Source organism: Cyanistes caeruleus, chromosome 2, assembly GCF_971803275.1.
Source record: "Cyanistes caeruleus chromosome 2, bCyaCae1.hap1.1, whole genome shotgun sequence".
NCBI lineage: Eukaryota > Metazoa > Chordata > Aves > Passeriformes > Paridae > Cyanistes > Cyanistes caeruleus.
The window spans coordinates 95,788,621-95,804,590 of record NC_141702.1 but is presented as its reverse complement, the minus strand read 5'-3'; the positions used below and the strand labels follow the sequence as shown (position 1 = coordinate 95,804,590).

Here is a 15,970-nt window from a genome sequence, read left to right as displayed (position 1 = left end):
ATCAAATATGCAATACCAAACAAGGCAAGATGCTTTAGAACCCCATAAAATTATGATTTACACCACGAGGTTTTATCCCACAGTATTTGTATTGCTGATCCAGTGGGGGAAAATGAGTGAGGAAATACTGAGTAGTTGCTTTAAAGTATTTGGAGCATGAGAACATAGATAATTAAAACAATTAGGCATGCTTTTCACAGAACTTAATGAGACTGATCAATCCTGTTACAGATACAGCTGATATCAACATTACAGCCACTACTGCTAACATTCCCAAAAGATCTTATTTAAGAGAGACCTCTGATAAGATCCCAAGAGTTAGCAGATGATAGAAACATCATATTTGGATAGAGTTTTGGAGGAACCACCATGTTAATTTTGATTGTCAGGTCTGATTTATTCATTGTTAAACCAACATTTAGTTATGTAGTAAACCAGAATAAGAAGGAGACTGTGGTTGAAAAAATTATCTCAAAAAGCATCTAAAAGACATCTTGTAAAACTGCAGCCAAATATGGAATAAAAATAGATACCTACCTTCAAAGAACACTGAGGAGCTTTTTCTGAAATTTTTCTTGTCTTTGAAATGATGATATGTGTGTTTACAGAGAAAAAATTATCACAGAATAAAAAAAAATATTTAACTTAAAATATCTGAATTTTTGAATTCCCAGTATTACACAGGGATTCAGTTTTAATGTATAGATGCTCAGCACCTTGTAAAAATCAAGTGTTTGTTCCTGAGGTGTTTCAGACAAGGCAAATAAAAACTAATATACTTGAATTTACTGATTGCCTTCTGAAAACTTGCACATTTATATAGATGAAATTTCTTGGCCAGGGATGAAGAAGTAATGTGTCTGAATTGAAACTGGTTTGTGCTACAGGAGACATTTTAGTTGGCTGAATTCTCTGAACTTTAATGCGTGGAATAATTCAGGTGTTGAATTAATGATCTTGCTTTTATTCCTAGATGTTGATAATTTTTTCACATATATTGCTCATATTTTCCTATGCATAAAATCACAATAGGACAAAAAATTATCTACCTTTTAAAAATTACCTAATTAAAAATTAAAGGAACCAAAGTGATTTAGGTAATGATTTTGATTGAATGTCTTTAGAAATATGTATCATCATAATTATGTGATTATGAGTTTAATAGCTCTTTAAATGATGAATAATGCTACTGTCATTTTAGGTCTATACTGATCACTATAGAAATCTGATACTGTTGCTTTTCAAAAATAGAGAGATCCATTGCTGATTGTGTTTAAGGAGAAATCAAACAGATTCAATCAGTCCTAAAATAAAAGTGCTGTTGAATTTTACTGATTTGTTGTGAGTCAACTAATAAATATACAGAGTAAGGAAAATGAAACAAATTATTCCTTGGATCTTTGATGTTTTCTTTTCTCTTCATACTTCTTATTTTGAGTTAAGTGTGCTTGAATGCTGTATTATTCAAGAATACTTTCATTCTAAATTACCTTTACTGTACTTTGTAGCTCATGTAATTAAAACAGTTGTTCAGAGAATGCAAATGACTTGCAGTTTATGTGAGATCATGTCTTTAGGAGATAATCATGAAGTGAATTACTAACTGCCTTTGAAGCATTTCAAATTTATTTAATTGCAATAGAAACAACCACATCCTCTTGACACAATTCCATTCCATTGATGTTCCTGTTTGCCCTCAGAACTGTCCATAGCTACCTTCCAGTCTTCTAACCAAGATCAAATCACACAGTTTTGTTTTGTAGTTTCACCATTGTGTACTGTGCTTTCTTCTCTTATCAAACAAGTGCACAGTGCTCAAATTAATAAAAAAAGGAACATGAACAAAACCACAACCAATATCTGACTTAAAAGTTTGGAGAGGGGATTTGCAAGACAACTATAAAAAAAAAACCCTGAAAAGCTTAAATCCTGTTAGTGAGTCTAAACAGAAATGATATTTGAAATAAGGCAAGATGATTCTTGATGAAGTACCTACTTAAAACCAAGTGAGCAGTGATATGTGCTGGTGGCTGAGGAACACAGATTTGGAATTCAACATATTTTTGTAGAGATTTAGCGTCAGTCAGTCTTTACAAATACTAAATATTCATTGCAGCATGGAATGATCAGTTATTGGCATAGGCTGAATGGCACATTGTTTAAATTATTTTATGCAGCTTATCCTATATGCAGCTTCCAAAGTTTTCATTTTGGAGGTTGGTTGTTGTTGTTGTATTTAGCCCTTTGTAGTATAAAACCAAATACCCTGTTTCTGATTTTTGTAAGATTCATAACTTAGCAGTACAGAAACAAGCACACTTAGAAGGTACAAACCAAAAAATAAAAGGAACCAACTGAAACATTTCAGGTAACTGCAAATTTTACATTTTACATAAGAGACCATTGCAGATATCAGAAATTCAAGTCTTTTCCCTGGGTTTTATTTTTACTTGGTGCTTGTGCTTCTGACCCATACGTTTTAATCTGTTTTTTTAGCCAAAAAGAATATATCCATAAAACCCAAAACATTTCCTTAGTAGTTACACAAAATGTCTCTGTGTTGTTTCTTTTTCTTTTGTGCTTCTTGTATAGATTTTTAGAAAAAGTCCTAAACTTAACCATAATCTTATTCATTTTTCAAGTGTTTATGCATTTCAATGTTTTGGACAAAACAAAATAATTTTCAGAATATTAACTAATAATATCTATAGCTTATGGCTATAAGCTGAAGGAGGTGAGCACCATAAGTAGTGTTCATTGCATTTTAGAGGTGGCATTTGGCAACCAGCAAAATAAGTAAAAATATTGGAAATGCTGATTCAAATTCTGGCACTGACTAACTTGGAATTTCATGTTATTTATATAAACATTTAAATATCTTTTATTTTTGGATCTGTCGGTTAGGAGAGGTTCCAGAGGCTGTCATTTAGGTTGTAAACATGGTGTAAGTCATGGTTCAGGTTACCAAATCAGAAATGTGGAATACATTATATATCAAAGTAACATTTGCCTCTCTAGTCAGTATTGCCTCTGAGTTAAAACTAAAGTTCTCGTTGATGAGCACCTTGGACTAGGCTGCCTTTGGATAGGCTGGCTTGTTCCAGGCTCCTCATCTGTAGGTACAAACCATGCTGCCTGCACTGTGCATGGGCTTCAGTGCACCTGGACCAGCAGGGTCCTTGTCCAGCATGCTCTGACCAAACACGTAACAGCTCTGGGACACTTGGATGGTTTTTGTTTCTGCCATGGTGCTGGTTAGTCTGGTGATCCTGTCATGGGCATGCCTTTGATTAAGGATGGCCTTCCTTCATGGAAATAGCTTTATGATCCCTGTTGTGCAACAATGTATGAAATGGCAAACACCTGGAAGGGTTTTTCTATGGTGCAAGCATTTGTGCATCAGTGGCCAAACATCTGGAACTCATTGGAAGATTCTCTGTGGTCCCTTCAAGTGCTGATTGAGATTTCTTCCTTTTATAAGATGCACATCTCTCTTGACGTTGATTCTGAAAACTGAGGGAACATGGGGGGATGGAAAGTTTCAGATTGGAAATTATTATCTACTGCCTGAAACATTTTCTATTAAAAATTTAAATTGTCAACATGCGTATATATAAATGTTTTGAAATAAAATGCTCACTTAAAATAATACTGCATTTGTTGTAGTTACCTAATAACAAACTTTTGGATATCAGGATGACTGTAAATACTTTGGTGTAGAAATATGGAGTTTGATTTAAAATTAATTGCTTTTTGAAGAAGTGGTCAAACTGACCCAAGCCTCAACACAGTAACTGAAATTTCCCAATTTAGGCTGGTTCTCATAATATACATTCTTGTCCTACATTGTGGCTTTCCCTTTTTTTCTTTTTCTCTGTAATGATCTAGAGATGAACAGTGAAGAGAGATGAAGCAGTTCCAGTTCTGTGTATTATTTCCAGGTTGTCAGGTTTCCTCCTTTCTGGCCTTACAGACGGGAGTCTTCATTTTGACTTCTTTCTGATACCTGCTTGCTTGGTACCACATCTTCTTGGGGATATCCAGCACATTGTGGCTTCACCTCATCTGGAAGATGGTACAAATTAATTTGTGCTTAAAGTCAGTCATTTCTTAATGACAACAGTGGTGTAATTTGCAAGATTGTATGATGACATATGTGGAAACTTCTTGCATGATTATCTTTTTAATCTCTCTTCCTTTTTTTTTTGACTTTTCCTGTAACAAAATAGGCTTCATCCTGAAATATTTTGATGCTGCTCAATGCAGGACATTTAATGAATTCTGCCTTGTCAGGCTGAACACTTAGCAAGTGTTGGAGGAAGAAAAATAAAAGCCTCCTTATCATACATCTTCTTTCTCCCCAGCAGCATGTGCTGTATAAAGAAACTGGGAGGCAAATATTTTAATGAGTTTATGCTACTCAAAGATACTTCTTAGAGGGACATAACATTGTAGGTCTAGCAGCTGTCTCCATCTCCTGCAGGAGTGTCAGCAACCAGACAGAACCAGTCATGGGATTTAGGTTTCATTGTAAAGCTTATGTTTAAAGGCTTCCATATGAATATTTTGGTTGATTCTAATATTACTTTTTAAGCAGCAGGAGGATACTGATTGCTGGGTTTTGGTTTGTGCAATTTTTTTTGTTTATTGGGTTTTGGCTTTGGGTTTGCTTTTTTTGGTTTTTGTATAAAAAGAACACAGATTTTTGAACGGATGAAGTTGAGTGTCTGCAGTTTGTTTTAAGATCCTCTAATCTAAAGCATTTATGCTGAGTTGTCATATTTGATTGAAAAAATTGAAGCTAAATAGTCATCTGCATAACTCATATCTGTTACACAGCTTTTTGAATTTACCATGATGATATAGAAAGTACTGTTATGTAAATCCAAACTTGTATTTAAAAAAGAAAGACATCTGCCTTGTCTTGTAACTTAAAAAATATATTATTAGCCTGGGTGTATTGTTAGTGGTGGCTCTTTATGAGCATGAAAATAAGTTTTGAAGGGTTGTGAATTGAAAAAAAACCAGTTTGTTGAAAAGGTAAAGGAAGAGCTGGAAAATGTTTCCTCTCTCCACAGATTTAATTGTATATGTTGCTGTTCCAAACAGAGGGAAAAATAACCAGGTCATAAACTGAGCTCTGTATTCATTTTCTTTGGAGCAAAGCATCAAAGCCTCATTGATACTTTGTCTTCATTGAGAAATATTGAGGGCTGGTAGAGACTGAGCTGCAGAACAAACCAGAGGACACAGTGTGAGCATTTTGAGATGATTGACCTCAGCCTAGCTCTCACGTGGTTCCATAGGCTGCCACACCTGTGGCTGGAGTGTGCATTCAGTTTAACTTCAGCTGAAAGAGATCCAACTCTCATGCTCCAAATCAATAGTCACTATGCAGGGACAATTGGGATGTAATTCGACTCATCCACTGCTGGCTCAGAACTTGCCTAGGTCATTGATTGCTTTTGATTGGTTTTGAAAATTTTTGCTAGTAGCAAACGAGTGTGGTCTAAAAATGAGAATTTTGGAAAAGATTTATCCAAATCTACATATGCATTTCACTTTTCCTGTGGAATTTGGGATTTCTTTTGAAAAAGCAGGAACAGTTTATAGCCTATCCTCATTTTCAGGTGCCTTTGTTTTTTAGTGCAAAAGTTTCATGGTGGTCTTAATTTAAAATAAATTTGACTATGAGAAATCTTTTCTAGAATCTTATGATCTATGATTAACTTGGACTGCAGAATGTCCTCAACTGCTGAATTCCAGAAGTTTGACATATACAAAAATGTATCTAGAATATGTTTGTCAAAAAAAAGTTACGTATGGATACAGCAGTGACTTCAGGAAATTTGTACAGAATTGATAATTTTTTTTTGACAGGTACTGATTTACAATGAAGAAAGTGTCCAATATAATTCTGTGTAGTAAACAAAGCTCAATTCTTTTTAAGAATACACATAAGCATGCATATATATAGTGTTAAATATGTATATATAAATATATATACATGTATTTAAAAGTGAGAACAGCTCTATTGTCTCTTCTGAGGTAAAGAAAAGCTTCGTTCAGTGCCTAGAATAACAGGAAAAATTTCACTAGATTTAGAATGTCACATATGATTCAGGTCTTGCCAGAGACTGAAGTCAGTGGGATGTTCTAAGTATGTTACTGGCCCAGGATCTGAGACTTTTCCAGACTCACATGAGACCTGTGTGGAAGCTTGGTTCAGATCTTCTGACTCCTAGTCTGGTCTTCAGATTGCAGGAACATTCACCCTTCCTCTGTTCCTCAGCTCCCTGTACTATGTTTTGTGTGTTAAACAGGAATAACAGGTTTGTAGGTCAAACAGATGAGCCACTGGTAGCATTGAGTGTTTCATCCCATATTCAAAAAAACTCTGCTTCTATTTTCAGTGGAAGTAGTGTGTAGAGAGAGTCCTTAGACATAAAATGATAAAAAAGTGTTCTTCATCTCTAATGCTCATTCTTTGTCACCTCCCAGCTTTGCTAATACTGTCAATACATATCCCATGTGAGGCCTTGTGGAGAAATGTAAACTTTTAGTGCACTGAGACACACCAACTGTAGAGCAACTTAATGATAAAAGAGCCATTGAAATATATTGCTGGAGAGCCAGACTACATTTTTCAAGCTTGTGTTTATAAACTCCTCATTCTAAGCACAATGGCTGCATTATAAACCAGAGCTAGGGAATAGGCACTGCTCCAAGCAGAGTCAGGAGTGAAGAAGGAATAGCAGCTGACTTTTGTTTATCAGGGCAGCTTGAGCAGGATGTGCTTTTACATATCTAAATATTTATGTAAACAGATGCACATTAAACCACTTAGAAATCAATAAAGTTTTCTGAAAATAGAACTCCACAATGATGTCAGGAGCTGTTTATCTTCAAGAACTGTGGGAATGGACTTGAATTTGCAAATATTTCATTGAAAAGAGGCTGTAAAACTAGATTCAGATTTAATTTCTTCAGATGATACAACACAGGCTATTTTACTATGCCAAGTGCATAGATGTACTAGCTGTTTCTTTCTTGTTATAACCAGATAACTTTTTCTTTCCTAGCTTCTCATAATTGCAGGTGGCATTTACTTGTTGGTAGTATAGGCTTTTGGAGAGTGCTCCTGTCTGCTTTTCTGCACACTGTTGGAGTTGTGTGTGCCCTGCTAGGCAAGGGCAGAGCCTCAGTATTGGCTGTGTCTTGCCTGCAAAGTGCAAACACTCTAGGCCAGCATGGATTTTCTCCACTTACATTGCATGCCTGTAGGGAACTGAATCTCTGCAGAAAGTCCCAGAATCTGAAAGATGCTATAGCAGACCCATGATTTAATACTTGCTCTCCCTTGGTACTTATGTAAATTTTTGGCTTTGTTGCTGGGGTCAACCTGAGTGGTGGTGGTGGTGATTTTTTTTTTCCTCATTCTGTTTTTGGCAACTTTGTGGAATTTTTCTTTTACAACTTAGAACTTGCACTAAATGTTCTTCCCCTTTGTTTTTGTTTGGTGCACCAACTTATGTTGTTACTTTTTTTAATAAACTTTTCCAAACTTTTTAATTTGAAGCACTACCATGGACTTCTCTGTCATCTTGTCTCCCCATATCCTCTGAAAATGCAGTTCAACCTGTCTTTAGATTTCCTTTCCTTAGAGCATTTATAAAGTTTTACAGATAGATGGTTAAGAGGTTTTATAAGTACATTGCCTTAGGAAATATAAAAAGACCTATTTCAGTCAAAATTTATACAGGAGCAGGAAGAACTGACTGGCACATGCCCAGCACGTGACTGGAATGTGACAGGCATCCATGTGGCACAGCCCTTGTGCCCATGGACACTGAGCACTGCCTGGCTCAGTCACTTGCCCTGCTCCATGTTTCCACCTGCTCTCCTTGAGCCTTGAGGCAGTGATCCCTTCTCCTCTGGCCACTCCAGCCCCACTGCAGCTGCAGGGTCTGGTAAGCTGGACTGCATCCCTGCCCCATGCCAGCCTGTGGCTGCCAGAGGGATGCTGCTGGCAGCAGGCAGCAACTCCGGACATGAAATGGCAATTTATAAATAATTGCTACTGGGTTTCAATTACATTTGCTGTATTTGATTTCTTCTACTTGACAAGATTAGTTCAGATTTTTGATAGGTTTCTATTCTACAACCTTCCTTGCAGTGTTAGCCCTCAACAGCTTCATGTGAGAGTAGCTAGTTAAAAGAGCTTTCAAACAAACTGGTGTAAATCTGGGACAAAATAACTTTAGGGGATATAATAACCATCAAGATGTATTAACAAATTTTTATGATCATTTTACATCAATAAACACTAGTTCTTATTCCATTTATTCTTTGTGTGAGAACAGTGCAGATGGTAAAATGATTATAGAGTTTGTGGTTGGAAAAGGAAATTAGTTCTACTCAGTCTTGAGTTGAGGTAGACAAAAGCAATTTTTTTTGTTAGGTTGTTTGTTTGTTTGGTTGGTTTGTTTTATGTTTTTGTTTTCATTTTGCATGAAGCACCATGTTTTTGAAGCTTAGTGGTTTGAGATCTTAGGTTTGCCCTTGCTTCCAGTAAATGTGGACATGCTGGTAAGCAGGCAAATCAAGAATTTGTATTCTGTGATTATGAAATTGTTGTAGTTCCCTGTTCCCAAAGAGCTCCATTTCATGAATATGACAAACCAGACCATAGATCTTTTGGTCAGAAAATGGTCATAATGATAGACTACCCCTCCCCATCCCAATTTACAAGTGCTGAATTTGTCTACAGTTAAAATATGTCTCTGTTTTGGTACCCTGCTATGTATGAATAAAGTCAACAGTCACTGGTTTTGACCAGTTAGGTCTGATAGATCCAAAAAGTAAAAACTGCCATTATTTTAGATGCCAACCAAAAGCGTTGTTCACCTTTCCTACCTGAGACAATAGTTTTTTTTGACTGGGGACAGAATTTGTTTCCTAGATTCTTCCTGTTTCATTCAAACCTTTTTTATGTTTCTTCTAGTACCTTATTTGTGTTGAAGATTCTCACAAAAGAGAACAAAAATAAATCAAGTAATAAAAAATGAGGTATTTGTTGTACCAATTTTGGTTTACCCAATTTTCATGATGGATCACTTGCAGTATAAAGCAATGCCTTAGCACTATAAGAATCCTATTGTATTGCAGAATTATTGTCATTCTATGCTGCACAGGATTTATCTGAGAACTTATTTAAGTTGGACTAAATAAATTTTGTTCAACAGTGTTTCCAAATACATGATGACTATGTTGATTAAAGTGGTGTTGTATTGCTATAGTAGACTTCTTCTGGAGTAAGTAAATAGTAATGTAATTCTAGGTAAATTCTGAAGCTTTGCTTTCTAGTAAAGTCAGGAAGTTTTAGTTTAAAAATAGCATGTCTTGAAATACAGACAAGTTGAAGAAAAAAAGAAAATTGTTTATCCTATGAGGAAAAACCCAATAGTCAAATCTTGTTTGTTCACATTATCCTCCTTGATACTTGAATTTTTTTAAATTGGTTAAATAAAAAGCTATATTTATACTCCCTTGTAACAATGGATAAAAAAAGATTTGGAAGTTATATGATTTTTTTTAACAAGTGATCCTGATATTTCATTAAAATATTGATGCAGACTTTCCCCTAGGTACCTTAGGCATGTATGAGTGGAAAAGGAATTTCTTATCCTTTTTCACCTGTCTTCTGAATAAGAAACCACAAAGTTCTTTAATTTGGTTTTCTTTGTTGCACTTCCAAGAGCTACAAGTTTACAAGGAATTTATTTTTTCCATTCTGATGAAATCTGAAAAGGAGGAAAAATGAAAACTTAAAATCCTTCTGATTTTTGTGTGCTCATTCCAACTGCTTCAAAATTAATGATATGGTTGTGTGTGAAGATACTTGAATTTTTCATGCTTCGAGGAAGCTGTAGATGACATTGGGGACAAATATTCTATAAATATTATATAAATCTATAAATGGTTCCAGTGTAGTTTTCTCCAGTCTTATTGATAAGATATGTGACAGGGATGGATACATTTTGCCTTTTTTTGAAGCTATAAAACTCTGGGAGATTTAATACCTCTTGGAAAGTAGAGGTGTATTGGAATTTTTTCAGTTTTCTGTGCTCCTTAATCAGTTTCATCAGTTGAATCAGTTTTTCTATAAGCACTCTTTTCATGAAAAATAAAAAGCTCTTTCATGGATGCTGCTTTGAGAACATATTGAAGAATAGCATATGAAAGGAAGAAGAATGAAAGAAAACTTAAGAGATTCTTCCCAAAATTATCTTGGGAAGCACAGTTTCTATTCCCCACTATTATGAAGATGTTCTATGTCTCTGCAGTGCACATTAACAATCAGAAGAGTTTAATTAACTTCATGAATTTTAGATATCTTTTTGAACATTTAGTGGGATCACTATCTTACATGAGTGATACAATATCAAAAATCCAGAAAACTAATCTTCTGTTCATGCTCAATTTCCTATTAGCTTTAAGTATCTGATAAAAATATTCTACTGTGTGTAGAGTGTGTGCAGCTACTTCACGTTTCATTGGAGTTTGTAAAATTACTTAGTGAATAAATATGGATGGTGTTTTAACATATGATGTGTTCCTTGTCTTTGTGTTCCTTATTGATCATGCTGGGCCTTATAGACACACACATACTTTGTAGCACTGAGTTTTTCTCAAGCATGCAAATCTCAAATGGTAACAATTCCCTATTGTTAAGAGTTGATTTGCTTTATAAAGCTATGTTTCAGTTTTTCCAAATGCCCAGTATTCAGTAGTATAGAGTGCTTGGCTTTGTTGCTGCTGTTCTTGGCTTGACTATGAATATCCTGCAACTCCTAACATACTGAGAGAGGATTCAATTGGCATAATCATGGAAGTGTTGGTTGACTGAGATCTTTCAAGGTCATCCAGTCCAAGTTCCTTTTCAATGCAATGATTTTCAAATCATTCATGACTTAAGTTAGCTTTGGACTTCAGAGTTGAAGGCCACCTGCTGCAGCCTCCAGGCCATGTTAGAAGCCTGGAACTGGACCCTCTCCAAAACCCCCCTATTCTTCTTGGAGCAGGGGTTCAAGATGGATGAAGTTCTCCAGCTGCAGCCTCACCAGTGCTGCACAGAAGCAGAAATTATCTTCCCTTACCATGCTGCCTGTGTTCCTCCTGCTGTAGCCCAGCTGTGCAGTTTCCCTCGTTGTCATGGAAGTGCACTGTTGTCTCATTTGCACTTGGCATCTGCTGGAACTGCCAAGCTTCTTTCCAGCAGGTGCCAGTTCAGCTTGTGCTTCTGCCCTGGGAGCAGAGCTTTTCACCTCTTGTTGAACTCTCTAAGTTTTCTTCTGGGCCAGGCCACAGTTTTCACCACCTCCCTCTTATTTGAAGCTCCACCCTCTAATTTCTGTTAGTGTTTGAATTCCTGACAAAATGTCTGGGTTTGCCATAGACTGAATATTTGTGGCTTGTGAGAGCAGAACAGTAACTATCTCATGTGGTGTTTCTGCTCTAGACAGAAAGTAACAGAGGTAGTATTTCAAGCTACTATCCAAATGACATTTTTTCATTCATTAAACTCTCTTTAATGACATTATGCTTGATACCAAAAGCGTTTTGAAGACAGATTTCCACATGGATATGGTAACTGGAGATAATGCAGATAGTGATTAAGCTTGCTGCATGCAATAGTGGAGGCCTTGAGAAAGAGGTTTTGCAACGAAGTTTGTCTCTGTTGCAAGCAGATTATAGGTGTTTTGTAAAGCTATCATCCTGGTTTGTGTTCATTAGTACTCATGAATGGTCATGTCATTCTACTTTACAAAGAGATTAAAATCCTTAGCTATTACCTGCTTGTTTTTAAAGTTTCCTATTATAATGGCCAGATCATTCTGACACCATTCACAGTAGTCTTACAAAGTTGTTGTTGACATGACTTTGAACCACCAAACCTTGAAAAAAAAATACATGCATTGTGAATAGCATATATGAAAACACCACACAGAATTTCTTAATGTTCCATTTTGCATTCTTAAGAGTGGTAGTGTGACAATGTGAACAACTAACAATGCTCTGGGCTTTGTTGTTGGAAGAGCCCATAGACAAGGTTCACTTTAAAGTATAAGAAATGTAAAAGTCAGTCTCATCATTAGGCTTTTAATGGTAATTTAGGAAACCAAAACCTAAAATGTGTTCTGTAGTTTCATTGCCTTCCTGGAGTCGTCCTTTCCCACTGTGTTGACATCTTTGTTTTTCTTCTGCTCAGTGTCATTCGGACCTGTCCATGTCTGCCAATGAACCTGGCAGATACACGGCTTTATCATCTGTGGTTACCTGCCAAAAGGCATACAAAAATGGAGGGGGAGTAAAATTTGTGAGTTTTTCCTGGAGTCTTTGTAGATAAAGGAACATCTGAGGAAGACTTATAAACATTTTGAGAGATACTGCTTTTGCTGATTTTGTGTGCTGTTTTAAGAGTGACCTTGGTCTGCCTGTCAGTGATTTAATTCTATGTCCATAACAACAAGACTGTTTATCTGTTTTAATTTCTTCACTGAAATTTCACCACACAGCTGATCTTGAGGTAGTGCTGCAAGAAAAGACCTAAAGGCTTTTAGTAATATCTTAATGGTGAGAATGCTGTCTTTTTCTGCTCCATTTCTTTAGGGAAATTTGTGGAGTGATGTTTCCATAAGATGCATTCTTTCTGTGCTGTCCTTAATGAAGTTAATTTTGATAATGTAGAGAGAGGGAGATAGTTGTCTTCTGCTTTCCTGATTCTTCTCCTCTTCTTCATGGAAGGATCTGTGCTGTCTTCAGGGACCACTGAGGTGCCCAGAACCATGTGTGGGCCATGTATAGAGGTGGTCCTATCTTGTGGCAAGGTGTCCTGGCTCTAGACAGGACAGGGTTAATTTTATCAGTAGCCAGGACAGGGCATGGCTAGGACGTGGAGATTAGTCTATACCACCTCAGCTCATTGCCAGGTGCAAGGGGAAGGGAGTCTCTTTCTGGGAAAAGGGGTTCCTTTCTGTTGAGTAAGGCGGCAGAGGGAGCAATCAGATAATGCTGGCTCTGAGCATTTGTCATGTGACTCACTTCATGTGAATCACACTTCTGTCTTGTACACTTTGGTTATTAATATTGTTCCTGTTCATTTTCTTATCTTATTGCTGTTTCCAGTAAATTGTTCCTATCTCAGCCCATGATCTTTACCTTTTGTGCCCCCAAATCTCTGTTCCAATCACTGTGGGGGGTGGGAGCAGGAAAGGGAGAGAGTGAACAAGTGACACGTGGTTTAGAGAGTGCCACTGAGAGCACTAATTTAGGCAGTACCATTCCTAAACCACAACACAAAGGAAAGCAATCTTCATGTAGATTAATAGGGTACATCATATGTGGTATATATGGCTATTTTCAGCTATCAAAATGTTTTTGGAAGGAGAAAAAAAAAAAAAAAGGCAGCTGATATTCTGTTGGACTTTGTATTATGTAGTATATATGGAAATACCTGCTGCTGCTTCAAGACTGCTGGCAGGGTACTTGGGCCATCATCCATCATTTCAGTCATATCAATTAGGCAGTATATACTTTCAAGTCTTGGAATGCTTAAGAAAGGAAATGACAATACCAAGGTGAATTTTTTGCATTCTGGGGACTTTGGTGTAAATCTAAGTAGATTTAGAAAGCCCTATAGTAATTTCTGTTCAAAGTTTTAGCTTGTTTACCTTAAACTAACTCTTGAATATGGTACTCCTGACTTCAAAGATGTATCTCTTTGTGAAAACCTTTGTGTTTGAAATTAATGAATTAAAAAATAAAAAAAATGAAAGTCATATCAAAATTCTGAATTTGTTTCTAAGAAACATTATTTTGGTAAAAATAATTTCTTATTGGTTTTCTTTCTTAGTGTTGGTAAAATCCTGTTGGGCTGTGGGAACCTGTTTTCCCCTGTTCAATTTCTGCCCTGAATTTTCATATAACCATGGGCTTTGGAACTTCAGCCTATTCATGTAAACCTGAAGGTGTCAGTATCATTACTGGATACCAAAGTGTTTCATCACAAGACAAATTGTTGGTAAATAATTTTTTTAAATGGGCGGACATTTACTGCTCTATTCATTTTTATAGTTTCTTGAATCTGGCTTGAGTCACCGGGAACCAAGCCTTGGATTCTTTGGTGTAGAGCCTTTGAGCAGCCTGTGTGTGTTATTGTGCTGAATCACAGCACCAGCACAAGCCTACACATTTTTCTCAAGCCCCTGGAGATCCTAGACTTAGGAATCGTAATTTTCTAGTCCAACCAATATAATTGTAATAAAAGCATAAAATGTTTTGAAACAGATAAATATCCATCTGCTTGTGCCTGGTCTGAGCATACTTAAATTACACTTGATTTTTGTGATTGATTCTATGAAGATTTACAAACAATGTTCTTGTGGTATGAGAAATATTTTGAATGTTGAATTCCTTTGTGATAAAAGAACACTTTTATTATTTCCATATGCACAAACCCTGTTTTGCTATCCATTGTACTTCCATAAATCATTATGAATTACCAAAAAAAAATGTTGCATAGGTCAGATTACATTTTTCCATAGTTTTATTAAAATATATTTAGTAGAGATTTTTTTTCTGATTTTCTATTTCTTCCCTGTGATGTTTTTGTATAACTTTCATCACTATTACTTGACAATTAAAAGCGAAGAAAGAAGGAGGAGACACAAATTCTTTCTTTCAAACTGACTCATATTTCCTATGTGAGTTTGGGCAAATCACTTAACTGCTCCATGTCTGTTTCCACATCTGTAGAGCAGGAGTAATTTCCCATGGGCTTTATAAAAATTAATTAATCTTGGGAAAGTACCTAGAAATCCTGAAATAGAATGGCCTGTTGATTCCAACATTTTATAAATTACATCATGATGGCATTGACTAGCAGAGGACTTGGTTAAAAGAAATTGCTGATTATTTGCCTATTTGTGTCAGTAGCTGTGAGTGGTGTTAATATATGTTTCACAGGAATATATGATTATCACGAGCCTTCTACATTGTTCTCTATGGTTAAATAACATCAACAGTAAAACTGACAAATATTAGCCCTAGAAGACTTACATCACTGCTAAAAAGTTCAGCTACCAATAAAAAAAGTTTGGAGCAGGACAAAAATTCTGGACTTAAAACACGAATTGTTTAAAAAAGAAAAAGAAAAGGTAATATTTATTATCAAGTTAAATACTCTTGAAACACATTTTGCTTGCATTTTTGTCACTGTGGCTCTATTTTTTATTCCTAACTTCTCTTGCCTATTATTACTCTATATTTAATCTTTCTCTTTTGGGCTATAAGAATAAAAAGAATTGGATATTTGCAAAGCAATGCTACAGCCATCTGGAGGGCTGTGCCTTTGGCCTACTTCTCTCTTTTTCATGGCAATTGTACTGCTTTTCCTGGTGCAGCTTGCAGTCAATAGAACTCCATATTGATGATGATTATTATTTTAGATCTTATTAGGAATAAAAGTTAGTGCCGCAAAGCGCTTTTCAAATTTTTGTTTTGGTGGACCTGGTAGGAATAGTTAAATCTACACTGAGGAAGCCTCAGACAGGAGTAAGTAGGTTTTCATCATCTAGGGTGTGACAAAGCAGCTGCCTTAGAGAGTCTCTGGTGTCCTTCTACATCCAGTCAACTGAGGTTGTTGGTCTGACCCAGCCTTTGCTGAACAAGCAAGATTCTTCTGGTTCTGGAGACTTCTCTGAGCTGTAAGGTAGAGCTGCAGTGTAATGCATTATCATCAGGGCACTGTTATGTTGCGAGAACTATCACCTATGAACTCTATGAACATAAAGCAAAATGTGATCAGCAGCAGTAACAAAGTCCACCAATAATTAGCTGCATAATTATGTTATGTTAGACCTCTGGAAAAGTCATTTTCCCCACACCCTTTGTTTCTTCATCCCCTTTG

General features: G+C 36.2%; 1 long non-coding RNA gene across 1 annotated transcript; it reads right to left on the bottom strand.

Annotated features, from left to right (window-relative positions):
- Positions 1-1,608: 1,608 nt before the first annotated feature.
- LOC147655023 (uncharacterized) lies at positions 1,609-11,333 on the bottom strand. Its single transcript, XR_015283661.1, has 2 exons — positions 11,160-11,333; positions 1,609-4,065 (listed from the first exon to the last, which is right to left on the bottom strand). It is a non-coding gene; the product is annotated as an uncharacterized LOC147655023 (long non-coding RNA).
- Positions 11,334-15,970: the final 4,637 nt, after the last annotated feature.